Consider the following 16,429-nt stretch of genomic DNA (forward strand, 5'->3'; position numbering starts at 1 on the left):
GATTGCTTGCTTTTTTAGGGACAGGGGAGGAGGAAAGAGAGGGAGAAAAATTTAGAACACAAGGTTTTGAAAAGGTAAATGTTGAAAATTGTATTAGCATATCTTTTTGGAGAAATACTATTAAAATATTACCATTACTAAACCTCAACTAGGGAAAAAAAGGACAAAAATCTTGAAAGAACTGGTCAAACAGAAAAATATCTTCTTACCTTCTTAGGGTATCAGCATTTAGTGATTACTAATCTCATTCAAAGGCATTGCCTTTATTATCATGACATAATCTGTATTTAAAACAGGGACAATGATTGTTTTAACCCAATTACTGGATTTTACTATTTTTTTCCCTACAATTTCCTAAAGAGACATAGAAAATACCTGTAGAGACCTCTATAATGACTGTGATTTGTTAATAATGGTTTTGGTTCAAAACAAAAATGGGCATAGTAATGGGTCTGACCTCTTCCATTCTCTCTGTCAGGAGCCCCATGTTGTAGCATTGGGATTCATTTGTTACTCTTGTTCACCTCACCGCAAAAGGTAATTACAGTTAAAATGAAACTCTATGGACTGTGTCCTGAAGACTCTTAACTGCAATGCGAAGGAGAAGCCGATTCCTGTGTACTCACCTCTTGTTTAGAAGATTCATGTTTATCTAATGTGAAGTCAATATTATTGTCCTGGAAGGAGTGAGGGTATTGCTAACAATCCATCAGGGAGTTCTCCTTTATAGCGCCAGGGCCATGCTCTAGTGCCTCAGAAACCACTTAACAGCTTGAAGATTCTGATCTCTCTTCACATACCAACTTGCAGCCTATCATTTATCTCATCTTAAAATGCTGAAGAGTAAAATATTTCAGAGCATTTTAATGACAAGTAAAGTAGATACAGGGATACACAGGGACTTTTAGCAATAAATGGCTTAAAAAGCATAGGGGACCCCATTTTCATAGCTCCTCTATTCCCTGACCTGAAACTATATCCCTCAGTGTATGTGAGAATGGAATTTGGGTGGGAGGGTACTTGGAGAAGTGATAGAGCTCCATAAAATGAAATGAATCAGAAAAAAAAATGATCTTTGTAACAGATACTTTTGCCAACTCCCAGTCGATTTATGCTGGTAATTATGGCCACGATGTAGTTTATTTTTATCTGTCCATGCTCCTTTCTATGCTCATCAAAACTACTTCTCAGTCATTTTTGCTGTAGTGTGATTAGGATTCATGTATTCTTTGATACAGAAAGATATTTGAATTTTTGGCTTTCTCTTTAAATGTAAAATGAACACTTTTCTTTCCTATTCAAGGGATCTCAACTAAGCAGGTGGAAAAGATTGATTTGGAGGAAGGATTCTTATTGTTTCTAAAACCCTGCATGTACCTACTCCTCTATCAATCCATGAAGCCATTGCTTTTTATAACTGAATTATCTACAGAAACTTGAAAAAGTATAATAATATATAAGCAAGATTACCAGAATGGTACGATTTATAGAATGGATTATCCCATTATGGTACTCTTACAAGTACTTTTGGGCATTGACCAGTTGTTTAAAAACTAGACAGTAGTTGCTCTTTAAGATTTTCAATAAGCATTTTATTTTTTTAGAAAGTTGAGCTAAAAATTCCTTCAAGCACAATAAAATATCATCAAAAGTTATTTTTCCTGAATAGCTGAATAGCTTCATTCCTATTTTTTATGAATATGGTTTTAAACTCAAAAGTGTAAAACTTTGATATGAATAGGTGTTTTGTTGTCTTTCACTATTAAATCTATGACTAACACTGTGGATGTGTAATAAAATCAACAGGTTCATCATTCTCATTCATTCCCTTTGCCTTTGGCCTTCCTTGGGTTGTGGTTATAAAGAATGATTATCTGAATGTTGGGAACAAGCAAAAAAATCCAAGTAATTAGAAAAGCCATAACTGTATCATTTTTCAATCCTGGAAAAGTGAAAAAGACATATCCTATGAAGAAATTTTTTTTTTTTTCTGTCCTTTTTATCCTTATCTGAAATTCTTCTTGAAATTTGCATTGTAAAGCCAGTTTTGTATGGAAATCTCTCATACAATGGAAAGTGGTCCAAATATAGGTGACTTCTAAATAGCTCCCAAAATATAATAAAATTATACAACACAAATACTGAAAACCAATTACTGAATGAAAACAATATTTACAATGAGTATATGGTTAAATATTCAAATAACATACATATATTAAATGCCTATTATGTGCCAATCTATATCTGAGGATATACAGAAAGACAAAAATAAACAAGGCAAAATGACAACAGCAAAAGAAATCATTTTTTTAATGCCAACTTCATTCCAGGTACTGAAATTATTGTTTTTTATTAAAGCTTTTTATTTTCAAAACATATGCATAATTGATTTTCAACATTCACCCTTGTAAAACCTTGCATTTCAAATTTTCTCTCCCCCTTGCCCCCACCCTCTCCCCTAGATGGCAAGTAATGCATTTTATGTTAAACATGTACAATTCTTCTATACATATTTCCACAATTATCAAGCATTAAAAATGTTCAAGGAGTTTGTAGTTTACTGTAAATAGCTATATACAAAAAAGTATTTATAGGTTAAATTGAAAATAATCACAAATGACAATATTAAGATTAGGGGATAGTGGGAAAGACATCTTGTGGAAAAGTTAAGCTGAGATTGGAAGGAACCAGGAAATGAAAATGCCTACATTAAGATGTCATTTGCAAGGAAAAGCAAAGAAATTAATGTCACTGATCAGAGTATAGATAAGATATAAGATGTAAGAAAACTGGAAAGATAAGAAAAGAGTAGAGAGCTTTAAAAGCTAAACAGAAATTTTTATAGTTGTTCCAAAAAACAATAGAGAACTACTGGAGTTGATTGAATAAGGAGTTGACACAATCAGACTTATATTTATGGAAGATCAATTTGCCAGCTGAGTCGAAAGGACTCTAGAGGGGAAAGATATTGAGACAATGAATCAAAGTAGCAAAATACTGTATTTCAGATGTGAAGGAAGAAAGGTAGTGGCAGTGTCAGAAGAGAGAAAGGTAAATACTTGAAAGGCATAATAAAAAGAGAAATGATAGAACTTAGCAAAAAATTGATTAGGATGGAGAGATTAGAGAAAATGAGAAATTGAGGGTGACACAGGTAGGCAAGCATGGGAGAATTGTAATATACTTTTAAAAAATAGATATTTCATTTTCTCCAATTACATGTAAAACATTTTGTATTCATTTTTTAAAATTTCAAATTCTTTTTCTTTCTTATCCTCCCATCATGAGAAGGTATAAAAGAAAAAGGTATAAAATCACATTTCCACATTTGTCATGTTGTGAAAGGAAAAAAAAAACATGCTTCAATTTGCATCCAGATTCTATCAGTTCTTTCTCTGGAGATGGATACATTTGTCATTATAAGTCCTTCAGAATTGTCTTAGATAAATATTTTGCTGAGAATAGCTAAGTTGATTATCTTTTATATTGCTGTTATGGTACACAATGTTCTTCTGGTTCTGTTCTTTTTACTTTGCATCAGTTCATGTAAGTCTTTCAGTGCTTATTCTGAAAGCATCTTGGTTATCATTTCTTATAGCATAATATATTCCATTATAATCATAGACAATAACTTGTTCATACATTCACCAATAAATAGACACCCCCAACTTTCCAATTCTTTGTCATCACTAAAAAAGTTGCTATAAATGTTTCTGTACATGTAAGGTTCTTTTTTCTTTCCCTTCTTTTTTTAAAGGATTGTATTATTCTTAAGGGTAATAGGGAAATTAAAAAGAGGATAAGTTGTTTTGGGGAAGATGAGTTTCTTTTTGAATATATTGAATTTAAGGAGTCTATGAAGCTTCTAGATCGGGATTTCTTACAGACAACTCAAAATCTGAGACTAATGATAATAAAAGAGATAATGGATAATTATCTATCATATAATGGAAAATTTGCATATGCATGTGCTGAAAAGATGATCATGTGAAATAATATATAAAGAGGAGAGAAGGATCAGGAGATAGCTCGAAGATCACCTATATTTAAGAGACCATGATCTGGATGACAATCCAGCAAAGGACCCTAAGAAAGAAAGATTAGACAGGTAGGAGATAAATCAGGAGAGAACATTATCACAAAAACATAGAGAAAGGAGAAGATGAAGGAGAAAAGAATAGTGAAGAGTGTCAAAGTCTGTGAAAAGATAGCAGTGTGTAGGAGTATGGATATCTGGATATAGTCAAAACAACTACTATTAAGTTGTAGATGTCCAAAGAAATGAAATGGAGCAGTGGGAAGATTGAGGAGTCTGCCAGCCAAGACCAAATGAAAGGACCCTGCAGCCTACCATGACTATTCCTATGGAAGTTTTGAGCAAAAATACATAATTGGGAAATTAATACACTTTGAATAATGTAGAAAGACCCTATCAGTGTACACAGAAGAGGCCAGGAGAAGGTCAGAGAAAAGCCATTTGTATTTAGAATGAAATTATATACAGTCACATTTTGTATAAGCTGTATGTGGAGGATAAGTGCAACTCATGTTTGGCCAAATATGGCGATTACTCTGCCCTTTTTATTTCTGAATATACATAAAAGCTTGTTTATTTGGCCTTCCTATGACCAAGGACCCTACTTTTTAAAAATAGTCTAGCAAACACAAGGAACTTTATAAATGATCAGTAAATGCTGACTAGTTGACTGATGTTATGTGGTCATTCTTTGAAAAAGGAAAACATGGATCAGGTCCTTCATTCCCCTTGAACTTTTGGCAAGAGTATAGTTTTAAAAACTCTATTTGTGTCATTGTTAACTAGGGAAGAGGATGCAAACCACTCTAGAGGAATGATAAAAGAGATCAATTAAGAATAGAGAATAGTGGAAGAAGACAGATAACTCAAGAGGAACTGAAGGAACTCATAGATGGGGATTATTCAAGATGAGCAGAAAATAATCTTAAGCATGTTTGCTAGCAAACTTATTTCAGAGTTCCTTTATCCTATTTGAATTTGATTCATATCATTTTAGTTGTTACTAGATCAGTTATTCTGAGAAAGATTACTGAATGAATAAAAATGATTCCAGTCAATTCCCTGGTCATCTCTCCTACTTGCCTATCTGTAAAAGTTTGCATTAATCATACATGCATGGCACTTTGTGTTTAATCACTTGACAATTATCTGGTTTATATCTTCTGTTTTCATCCACTAAACAAGATTTGCCTCATCAGATCTTAAAATTGCATTTGACATGGTAACGAATATTTGAATTATTTGTTCCCTACAAATGCAATTATTTACCATGTAATTTTCAGGAAGATACTGCTTCCAGAATTTGCCACCTAATTATCAGGCTTGCCACAGCCCCTCCCCCATCACTGAAGCAGCCAGGGAGGGTGTTCCTGTCAGGGGGAAAGATAATAAGCTTCAGTGTGATTTACTGTACAAAGTACTGGGCACAGAATGGGCTCCTCCTGAGCTGTCACTGTGCCACGATCTTCTTTGGGAGCATTCAAGGAAATCATTTAATTTCTCATTGTGTCAGTTTCTTCATCCAGAACATGAAGGTAACAAGAGGGAAGGAACTTTGTAGAAAATAATAAGGGGAAAAAAAGGATTATTTAGGGGGGAAATGCAGATAAAGTTAAAGGAGAAAATGAGCAGGGTGAGGGAAAAGACATTATCATTAGGGTACATAAGGAAGGGGAGAGAAAGTCTTTCAGTCATTTTAGGGGGAGGAGACTAGCTAGACGACAGCCTGATTTTCAGGGCCAAGGAGAAAGTGAGCTACATGGGAAAAGGAGAGAAAGAAAGAAGAGTTTCCAAACCTTGGCATTTGTTGCCTGACGAAGGTGGATGAGAAGGGTATCCCTGGAGAGTAATAGCAATCACATTTAAGGAAGGACTACTCAGTGAGTAGAAACAGCTTTCAGGGTTGAACCAATGTGGGAATGAGTATATATTTTAATATGCTGAAAACTGCAGTCACATCTTTGAAATAAACAGCTCTAGTTCTTGTCATCCAATCTGTCAGGGGTGATTGTGTCAAAGACAACCATTCTTGTGAAAGTCAAGGTTTTTCCTTTACTTAATTCTAAGTTTAGAAAAAAATGAATTTGTCTTCTTCTTTCACTTAAATAGGTTTTTGCATATTTGATTCAACAGTATAGCAGACTGTTAATATCTAACATTCCATAAGAAATAATTATATTTGCATAAAGTAGGTCAGACTGGATTTTGAGAGTAACACTTTTGTTGTATTTATCATATTATTCTCTAAACCAGCTCCTAAACTGTTTCATGTTTATGGTAATGACGTGATTATTTTCCCATCCAGTCACCCAAACCTTGGTATCAGTTTTGATTCCTAAATCTTTGATACTCACTACCTAGACCAACTCTACCTTGGATTCAATTGCTTGCCAAGTTGTATTGATTCTATCTTTATTATTTCTTGTCATGTGTCTTTTTCTATCCACTTCCAAGGGCTGAATCACATCTTCATCGCCTCAACTATGATATATTGATATATAGCATACCAATAATATTTAGTCTCCCTGCTTCTAGTTTCACTTTTACAGCCCCTATTTGCAATCAATCTTATACACCATCACCAAAATATCATCCTCCACATTAATTTCTGACCATGTGATTCCTAGAAAAAAACAAAAAGACTTTAAATGCATTCATTGCCTATAAAATTAATTTCAAGTTGTTACAAGTTGGTTTCAGTACTTTCCATTTTTTCAAAGCTGCTTTCCTTATTGTACTGTCAATAATGACCTCTATTTCTAAATCCAAAGTCTCACTTTTCTGGCCTTTTAATCAATGACTTCTTTGCAGCATTTGACATTGTGAATAAACTCTCTTTGATACCATTTCCCTTCATTAATACACTCTAATTATTATCTGACTTCCTGGGACTTAGTGGTAAAAAGAGGTGACTAGTAAGGTCAGATATATGTTTGTCATTTCTGAGTCCCATCTTCTCTCTCATTGCTCTGTTTACCAAATAAACTTCAGGAAGATCAAGCTTCTTTCTTATGCATTCACTCTTGTTTTGCACTCACTCATTTCTGCTGTGTAGAGATGATGGAGAGAACTGAAAAGAGGGAATTACATAGAGAACCAATTATACATTAATCTACTAGTCAGTGTGAGGATATATAAAATGCAAATGTTTTCTAGAATCAAGAAAAAACATCTTAATAGAGAACAAACACACTATTGTTTCATTTTTTACTTTTAAAAATTCCATCTATTTTTCTATGAACAACAGTAACTGTTGCACACTTCTGATTTTTAACAATGTCACTTTCAGGAAGGCAAGGTCTTCAAACACAGAGTGTTTGGTCAGCAAACACATAAAGCTGCAAGATAGCATATAATGCAAACTCTTTTCAAATTGGGTTCGGGAATTAAAGTGACAGAAGGAATGAATTCCAGATTTGAAGAGCAAACATTTAATGTGGTGTGTTCAGTGTTGGCCGATTTGATTAGATTAAATGCCATATTTTCATGCACGATGTAAATATTGAACTACAGCTCTATTCTGTTGATTAAAGTTGTTTGCTTGGCTGCAGTGATTAAATAAGGGTTAATAAATATAACCTCTGTTTAATCTGCTAGAACCAAATTTTTCTTTCATCCTCCCCGTAAGAAGAAATCATGGCCAAAGTTATCACAATGAATCAAGAACAGTGTCTTGGGAACAAATCTGGAACCCAATCAGCATAGAATTTTAATCAGTTGAGAATCCAACCAAATGCAATTTTTTTTGTTTTCTTTATAACTCACTCACTCAGTAGAAAGGTTTGTTATTTTAGAATTTTAAATTAAAATTTTTGCTATAATGCTTCCTTATTCTCTGAGTAATTTTGAGAAAGTCAGTGGACCATTCTATGCCTTATTTTCTCATCTGTAAGATTAAGGTATTGCTCACAATATTCTCTAAGGTCCCACCCAATGCTACCAATCTGTAAATTTTTCTACATATTTGTGAGGCAATAGAAAATGGAAAATGGTCAGAGAGATTTATGCCCAGCCAGAGGCCCATAGTAACAATGCCCCATGTGCTTTGTAAACAACAAAATGATTGCTTTATCATCAAGAAATGGCTTTGCCTGAATTCAAGAAAGTGGAGAAGCAAGTCACTGAATTCTAGAAACTTGACAATTTTTCTTGTAAATGAGAAACTCTTTAAGCATGTTAGTACTGAATTTATAAATAAGTTCAGATCCATTCCATCAAACTAGGTTGAATATGATGTTATTTGTTACCTGGAAGCAGCTAAGTGGAACAGTGGTTAAAATGCCACCACTGGAGTCAGGAAGACCTGATATCAAATCTGGCCTCAGACACTGATTGAGTGACCTTGGAGAAGCCACTTAGCTCTATTTGCCTCAGTTCTTCATCTGCAAAATGAGCTAGAAAATGAAATGACTAACTCAGTATTTCTATTAAGAAAACCTCATATGGGGTCATGAATAGTGGGTCACAACAGAAAAACAAATTAATTGGCTACTTACTTAGGACTATCCCAGAAAGGACCACTTATTACTTCTCAGTAAGAAGAATAGTTATTCCCCCTATTGTAGAGGTTTAAATATCTTTGGGGAATATCATCTCTAATTCAAATTGTAAAGTTTTTGTAGTAGCCTCTCCTTTGTATAATAGAAATAAGCATGTGTATTGAAAGAAATGTCACTATCTATGAAGAAATGTTATTTTGTAACCCATAACCATCTCAGTTTTATCAAGGGATGCTACTTTAGTCTCTAGGGCATCATACTAAGAATATAATTTGGTTTAATGAGGAAAGTAGTAATGAAGGAAGGAATCAAGAAGAATTAATTAGGAACTTACTAACTGGCAAATATTGTGATAAATTATGGGAATACAAATTGGGAAAAAAAGCAAAATAGTCCCTGCTGTAAAGGTCACATGCCATTGAAGGAAGACAGCATGGATGGAAGGTGAAAGATGGGAATGTAGGATCAAACTTAAAATATAGGTAATGCAAAGCCTAGAGAGCTTGGTAAAAGCCCCATTGTTTGGAAGTAGAAATTGTTAATCTCCATCAGAATTAAGGTTTTTGTCACCTATCCCTAGAATAACTCTTGGAGCAGAGACTAGCTTGGATAATCTCTTATGGGGAATATAAAATACAAAGAAACAGTTAAAGTAAGCTATAGTAATGCTACATTGGAGCTTGGCCTTACCATGAGTTAGAGAGAGAGGGAGGGGAGGGGAGGGGAAGAGAGAATTATTTTAATAGGATCCTACAGATTAGTATACAAAATTATCTTCTAATTCCCAAATCCTGGAAGGAATTTGTTTTCATCTTGTTTCCCTGACAGAAATGAACAGGGCTAATATATAAATCCTGATCCCCAATATATGCTGAATAATTCTGAATGCTTTATATGATTCTTCATATGTCTTTATGAATATTGAAAGGTAACATGCCATGGCAGTCAGCGTGGAGAGTGGAGTGAGGAAGACTTGGATTTGAATCTTCTCTCCAAAACTTAATAGCTCTGTGATATCAGGCAAGGCATTTAATTTTTCTGAGTCTGTAAAATGGTGATAATAATAGTACCTAATTTACATAGGTCTTGTGAGGGTGAAAGGATATAATGTATGCCAAGTGCTACATAAATGTGAACTATTATTACTTTCTTCCCAGTGTCATATTTTATGATACCCCCAAAGCATTATAGTAGGAAAAAAACACTAATTTTGGAGTCATGGTCCCTGAGTTTTTATCCTATCTCTGATGATAACTGTGTATATTACTTGGAACATGTCACCAACTTTCTTGGGCTTCAATCTCCTCATTTATAAAATGAAAAGAGTTGGACTTGGTGGCCTGTGGGGTCCTTTCTCACTCAATATATTATGCTGTGATTCTCTCAGTGTTTTTTAAGTCTGGTATATGGAGGAATTAGGCTACTTCAGGCATGATTATGTAAAACAAAGTATTAGAAAGATTGATGGTATGTCTCTATAGACTAATTTTCTATTCAGGGCCAAAAGTAACAGACTATATTCATGCTTTTTTCTACAACAAAAGAATCTATCTCATTAGAGAATGAACAAACATATTTCTGTTTCTTTGTAATAATGGCTTTTGAGTTGGTTGAGTGAACTGTCTTCAGGTACAGGAATAATGTACTTTGGGAAAGTTTTAGGGGAAAATAACAGCATTGTCTTATATGTAATATCCTAGTTTCTAAATAAATGCTTGATTAAGGGCCCCCAGTTATATATAATTTATCTAGAATATTTTGCTTTCCTGAATTCCAAGAGAATTCCAGGCCCTAATAGAATTTGAAATGGCAGACAGAAAAGATGTGTTTGGGTAAAAGTCTTGCCCAGCCCTTCCTAAGTTATCAGTTTATTTTGTCTGTGTTAAAGGTCAAACAACTCTCAGCATAAAGGCTGATGTCTAATGGAATAATTATATTTCATCCCAAAGTGACAGGATGATTTCAGGACATTTCACCTCTTTCCCAAACATTGGCATTCTTATTTAAGGACTCTGTTATTGTTGTCCATCAGAAGAGAATCTCCTTAGAGATGAAAAAAGGAAAACTTATCACAGATTGCTCTTTGATTCATTACCTCACCTTTCAATGATCCTGCCTGATCAGGGTACACTGTGGGGTCTCAATAAATATTAATTGAATTGGATTGAATTTATGCTTTGCTCCTTTTATAAATAGCTTAAGTAAAGATGAACAACTTTCCAGAAATACCAGCAGGCCGAACTAAAGGCTATCTGGGTTACTCTATGATTTTATTTCATTAATGTTCCTCACTGGAGGTACTAGGAAGAAAATAGCTCTGGGAGTCAGGAGGCCTGGCTTTCCCACTAGATCACTTTTTGGTCTTAGTCAAGTTATATAAAATCTTTGGGCTTTAACTTCCTTATTTATAAAATGAGAGGGTTGGACTAGATGATAGGTTAAAGTCCTTTACAGGTGTAACTTTCTTTGCAAATCTATGATTAAGACAAAAGCTGCTCTTTCTTCCCTTTGCTTCTTTTCACAAACAGCTGTGAAAATTCACCTTGTATTTTCCCATTAGTTGCAGGTAATTGCAGAGATTCCTTTAAAGACTTAAAAATCTCCTCTCTTTATTGCCTTGTTAATTTCTGGCAGGGAAACAAGATGAAAACAGATTCCTGGCAGTAACTGTATTCGAAAATGAGAAGATAATGTTGTGCCCTCCTCTGCTAAATACTCTTAAAGATAGGGATTCCTTTAGAAAATGGGTAATTCTTGGCACTTTGTTTTCCCTTATCAATTTTCATTGAAGTTTGGCTGTGCAGAAGCAATAGTAAAATAACTGGAAAGCTAAGAATGTTATTTCACCGTCCTCTCCACAAAACTACACTTGTCAGTTCTTTCTCTTTCTCCTTTCACCCACAATCATTTTCAAGTATGTCTACTTCTAAAACTAGCAATTTGTACCCAGAACTCCTCAGGCTTCTTCTTTATTAACTGGTTACTAACCTTCTGTCTATTAAATTACAATTTCCTGGAGAGGGTCAAATGAAAGTGGATTATTGCTAAGGATCTTGATATCAAATGTAGTCCCTCAAATACGGTTAGCATTTAAAGCTTCACTAATGATATTGACATAGCAGATGGCTTACTTATAGGGCTTTGGTTTGCTTTATCTGGATCACTGATTTGGTAGGAGTTGCAAACTCTCTCTAAGGTGAATTAGCAGAAATCAAAGTCTTTGAGAATTATTTGGGACATTGAGAGGATAAGTGAGCTGGCAAAATGCCACAACTAGAGTCAGAGGCCTGGAATCTCAGAGTTCCAGATTCTTAAGGCTGGTCACAGTGACAAAGACCACTCCCAACATACATGACCCAGACTAAGTTCTAATGGCATATATAATTTTTACAATTTATAATTTTTCCTAAAGTGTCAGGATGATTTTAGGTACCTCCTTTCCAGGAATTGATATTCTAATTTCATAGATTATTAAAGTGATTCAGTAATAATATATAGTATTTTCACAAAGAACTTTTTATATGTTATCTCATTTGGTTCTTCACAATGAGGAAACTGAGGAACAAAGATTTTATGTGATTTGTTCAGAGTCATGCAACTAGTAAATATCTGAGGCCATCCTCCATTCACTGTGCTACTTATCTGTTTATATCAAGGTATGCCCAAAAGAGCACTAACAAGGGAATCACACTTGGTTTCAAGTCTTAATTTTATCACTTATTAGCCAAGGGATCATAGCCAGATTTTTTAACCATTCTGAGTCTCAGGTTGCTCATCTTATAAGGAAAATAATAATACTTTTCCTATTTAAGTTCTATTTTTTTTTTGGTGATGGAAGTGCTGTGTTAAATAAAGTGTTGTGCAATGTGAATTATTATATGAGCTATTATAACTACAAAGAGAACAGTAATATGAAGAAGAAATGTGCAAGCACTTTAACCCATCATAATTGATTGTCATTTATGGAAATAAAAATACTATTTTGCAATAATTTGTTTCTTGAGAATGTCAGAGAAATATTAAAAAATGAAAACCAATCTACAAATGTAAATTATATAATTCTTAAATATATAAATTCACAGGCAACAATTATAATGTCTAAGATTCTGTAATTAGTAGCTGTAGTTTTATTAACCAAGTGATTGAATTCATTTTCAGTACTCTGACCTACTGATGTTCCATGTGATACCTTTGCACATTTAGCAATCTTCCACAAGCCACAGCTGCCTAAAGGTCAAATATTCATTATCTTTAAGGACCAGACACTCTTTAGGACCTAATCTTGGTTCATTCGTCTTCATGAAGCCTGGCTCATGTTTTTGATGATGATAATATTTATAATAGTACTATAATTACAAGATACCTCATTTGATGGTCTGTGTTTTCTCTTTACTCTCCTTTCCTGTACTGGCAGATTGGATCCCAGGGTCTTAGAGAGTGTCTCCTGTTTCCTCAAAATTTTGGAATAGCCCTGATCCCTTTCCAAAGTTAAAGCAACACATGACCACTTGCTTATTGGGCCTCCCAAACTCAACTTGGTCTGAAGAGAGCTCATTGTCTTCCCTCTCTTCCTACCCCAAACCATCCCATTTTCTTAACCTCTGTAAGATCCTGCCAAACAATGAGGCTTACTGTTGTAGTGTCAAAGTCAATTTCTCATTTTCCTTCATCCCCTCTGTCCAATGTATTGTGAAATCTTTTGACTAACTCCACAACATCCTTCTTCACATCTTCTTCTCTCTCCTTATCTAGCTATCCCTCTTACAATCAAATCCAGATTCAGATACTTCCTAGATTATGAAGTTGGACAAATCTTCACTCGTTTTGCTTTGGTTTCCTCGTATCTAAAATGAACATAATAACAGTACCAATCTGGAAAGGCTGTGGTGAGCATGGAATGAGAACTTGTTTTGCACAGTACCTGGCACATAACAGGTGCTATTTAAATTATTATTTCCTTCTCCTTCCCCTTTCTTTATCTATTATAACATATTTGACAAGATAGAATAAGGTTAAAAAATGAACAAACCAAAAATTCAAAAATAAAACTATGAAGGAGAGGCCTGGTAGTGGATTGCATATCCTCCTTGGAGTCTGGAATAGCTGGATTCTAGTGCAACCTCTGTAGACATATTGACTGTGTGAGTACAGTAAGTCACTTCTTAGTAACCCATCTATTTCTCTGTGAATAGTTGCTACTCTCTACAAATGGAGAAAATGTAGCTACTAAGGAGTAACTTATGATAACCACAAGAGTATTTGCGTCTCCCTCCCAAACAAGATAATTTTTGCCAAAAAATGAATCATAAATGACATGATTTAAATTAAAAGATACCAAAGTTTGGAGAGAATAATGAAACTGTCCAGTGTCCTATTGCAATCATGGGCAGGTAGGTGGTACAGTTAATAAAAATCTGGTGGTCTTGGAAGCAGGAAGACTTGTCTTTCTATGTTTGAATATGGCCTGAATATGACCCTGAGCAAGTCACTTAACTCTGCCTCAGTTTCTCATTTGGAAAATGAGCTGAAATAGGAAATGGAAAACCACTCTGGTATCTGCCATGAAAATTCCAAATAGAGCCACGAAAAAGTATGAAATTACTTAACAATCAATTAACAGTCATATATTCAGTGCTTTCTATGTGCCAGACCACTATATTAGGCATTGGGTATACAAATAAAATACATGAAAGAATCTTTATTTTCCTAAGAAAAAGGAGTGAGATTTCTTTTAAATTGAATTTCATTAAGGGGTAAAAGTTTGAATACCTCAGAAGGAGAACTCAAGAAGCAAAAATATGGAGAGCCAAGTCTTAACCTCTCTCATTTCAGCTTAGACCAGAAACTTAGGCAGACTATTGCATTTAATACCTGGAAAGCTGATAAATGCAAATCAATCAGAGCAGTGGTAAGTCAGTAGGCTTTGCTTTAGCAAACAACTCAATCACCAGGTGAATGTTTCTATTGGTAAGAGTAATTGCTGATTTAGGGCATCCTAGCTTGATTAGATCAGTGAGCACAAGATATCCTTAGAACCATTGGGAGACTTTTTTTTTTGGTATGGTATACATAATTTGTAACATTTGCCTTTGCAAGATGTAAATCTAGTTAGTTGCATTTACTACTGGATATAATCTCGAGAATTTTTAATTATTTTTTTTTGTGTGGATGTGAACATATCACTGTCTCCATAGAAGACCAGACAAATAAAATATATTGTTGTTTAAAAATTGATTTTTCCTTATTATGGACGTTTCCCTGAGCTTAACTTTAAATTATCCACAATATAAGTAAGTCAGCAACAACTAGCTGAAAAAGAATAGTTATGACATGAATAAAACAATGAGTACAGATTAGTCTACTGTTGACTGAAGACAATATTTTTTCACATAAGGAATAAAGAGCACCTAGAGAGCTTAGACTGTGTTGCCTTTGTAAGTTGATTAAAATTCTAAATGAACTGGTGATATTTTAAAACAATTTCAGATAGCCTTCTTATGAAAACTCACCAAGTAATTGTCTTATCAGGTTACTTTTTGGTTAGTGGCCTGACTTAGAAACACATACACTCACACATTAGGAATAAGTTGTAACCTTTAAAGAAAGACTAATCTAAGCGGAATTGTGGGAGTAGTCTTTTCAGTGTATGGTAACTGTCAGAAAAGCAAATAAGGTATGTCTCTCTTTTCTTCATATAGCTGGCCTCAAAAAGGCATAGGAATGACAGTGTATAAATCAACAATGCATTCTCACCTTGAATATAGCATACAGTACGGCATTCTCATCTTTTAAAGAAACCAGAAAAATTATTATTCTGATAAATGAATGATGACCAAAGAGCAAATGATGATCTAAAGTTTAGGAAAAGGGTATAAATGGAAGTTGATGGGGGGGGGATGTAGAATTATAATTGGGTAAGAATGGATATTATGAAAGGTTTAAGATATTTAGTTATATCTTTCTGGAGCTGTAGTATATTCAGTCAAATATTTTATTGAATACAATTTAACATTGCCCTCTGACATGTTTTTTTTAAGATTTATCAGACTAATAAGAACTATAAATTGGTTGAGAGCAGGGACCTTGCTAGTATTGCTTTTGGAGTTTCTAGAGCATCTAACATAGTCTTGATCACACAGACTTTCTGAATTAACTGTGTATGTAGATTCAAAAGTGGATTAAACTTCTTTTAGCTCATTTCATTTAGGAATATGCTATGTTCAAAGTGCTGAGGAGACAAGCTGCCATATCCCAGATGCTCCTCCAACTAGAATCAGTCTAGTTGGAAATTTCTGGAATAAAGAAGAAACCTATTTACTCGGGGCAAACGGATTTTTTCAGGCACTAAGAAAAGACCTGAGGACCTGGCAGCATTATTATGCTGTTCTCATGAGGGTCATTTTCCCTATTATTGTAAGGACATATAATGTCTTTCATATTTTGTATATTTGCAGAGGATACAGCTATAAATGACTGCAATGTGACAGAGACTAACTGTGCATTCTTATTTTCCCTAATCGATAAGTAATTCAAAACCAAATATAGAATAAGGGGAAACAAGGTGACTATTGATAATCTATTTATGTGGCAGGTGTTTTGGGTGAGGAATGCTAGAGAATGTTAAACTGAATTCACCAACTTGATCATTTTTCTGCTCTCTTTTATTCTAAAAAAAACCAAAAAAACAAAAAACAAAAAAACAGAGTATCATGGGATTATGTCAGTTATTTATTCAAATTGGTGTAATGGGCTGGTGGTTGGTGTTGTATATTATTTGGCCACCAGATGGCACTTTAGCTACCTGTGAGTAGCTGACTCGCTGGCTCCTCACTGCTTATGGTCTCTCACGGGGTTGCCAGTAACTAGTGGGATCCAGTTTTAATAAATTTTAATG

The 16,429-nt window shown here is 34.3% G+C and overlaps 1 long non-coding RNA gene across 1 annotated transcript in view; it reads left to right on the plus strand.

The window, feature by feature from the left end:
• The first annotated feature begins 5,449 nt into the window (after window positions 1-5,449).
• Window positions 5,450-16,429, plus strand: part of LOC141542634 (uncharacterized) — a 48,767-nt gene continuing 37,787 nt past the window's right edge. Inside the window, exon 1 of the long non-coding RNA XR_012482222.1 lies at window positions 5,450-5,571. This is a non-coding gene — a long non-coding RNA (uncharacterized LOC141542634). The remainder of the gene's footprint in view (window positions 5,572-16,429) is intronic.

Source organism: Sminthopsis crassicaudata, chromosome 5 (genome assembly GCF_048593235.1).
Source record: "Sminthopsis crassicaudata isolate SCR6 chromosome 5, ASM4859323v1, whole genome shotgun sequence".
Lineage (NCBI taxonomy): Eukaryota > Metazoa > Chordata > Mammalia > Dasyuromorphia > Dasyuridae > Sminthopsis > Sminthopsis crassicaudata.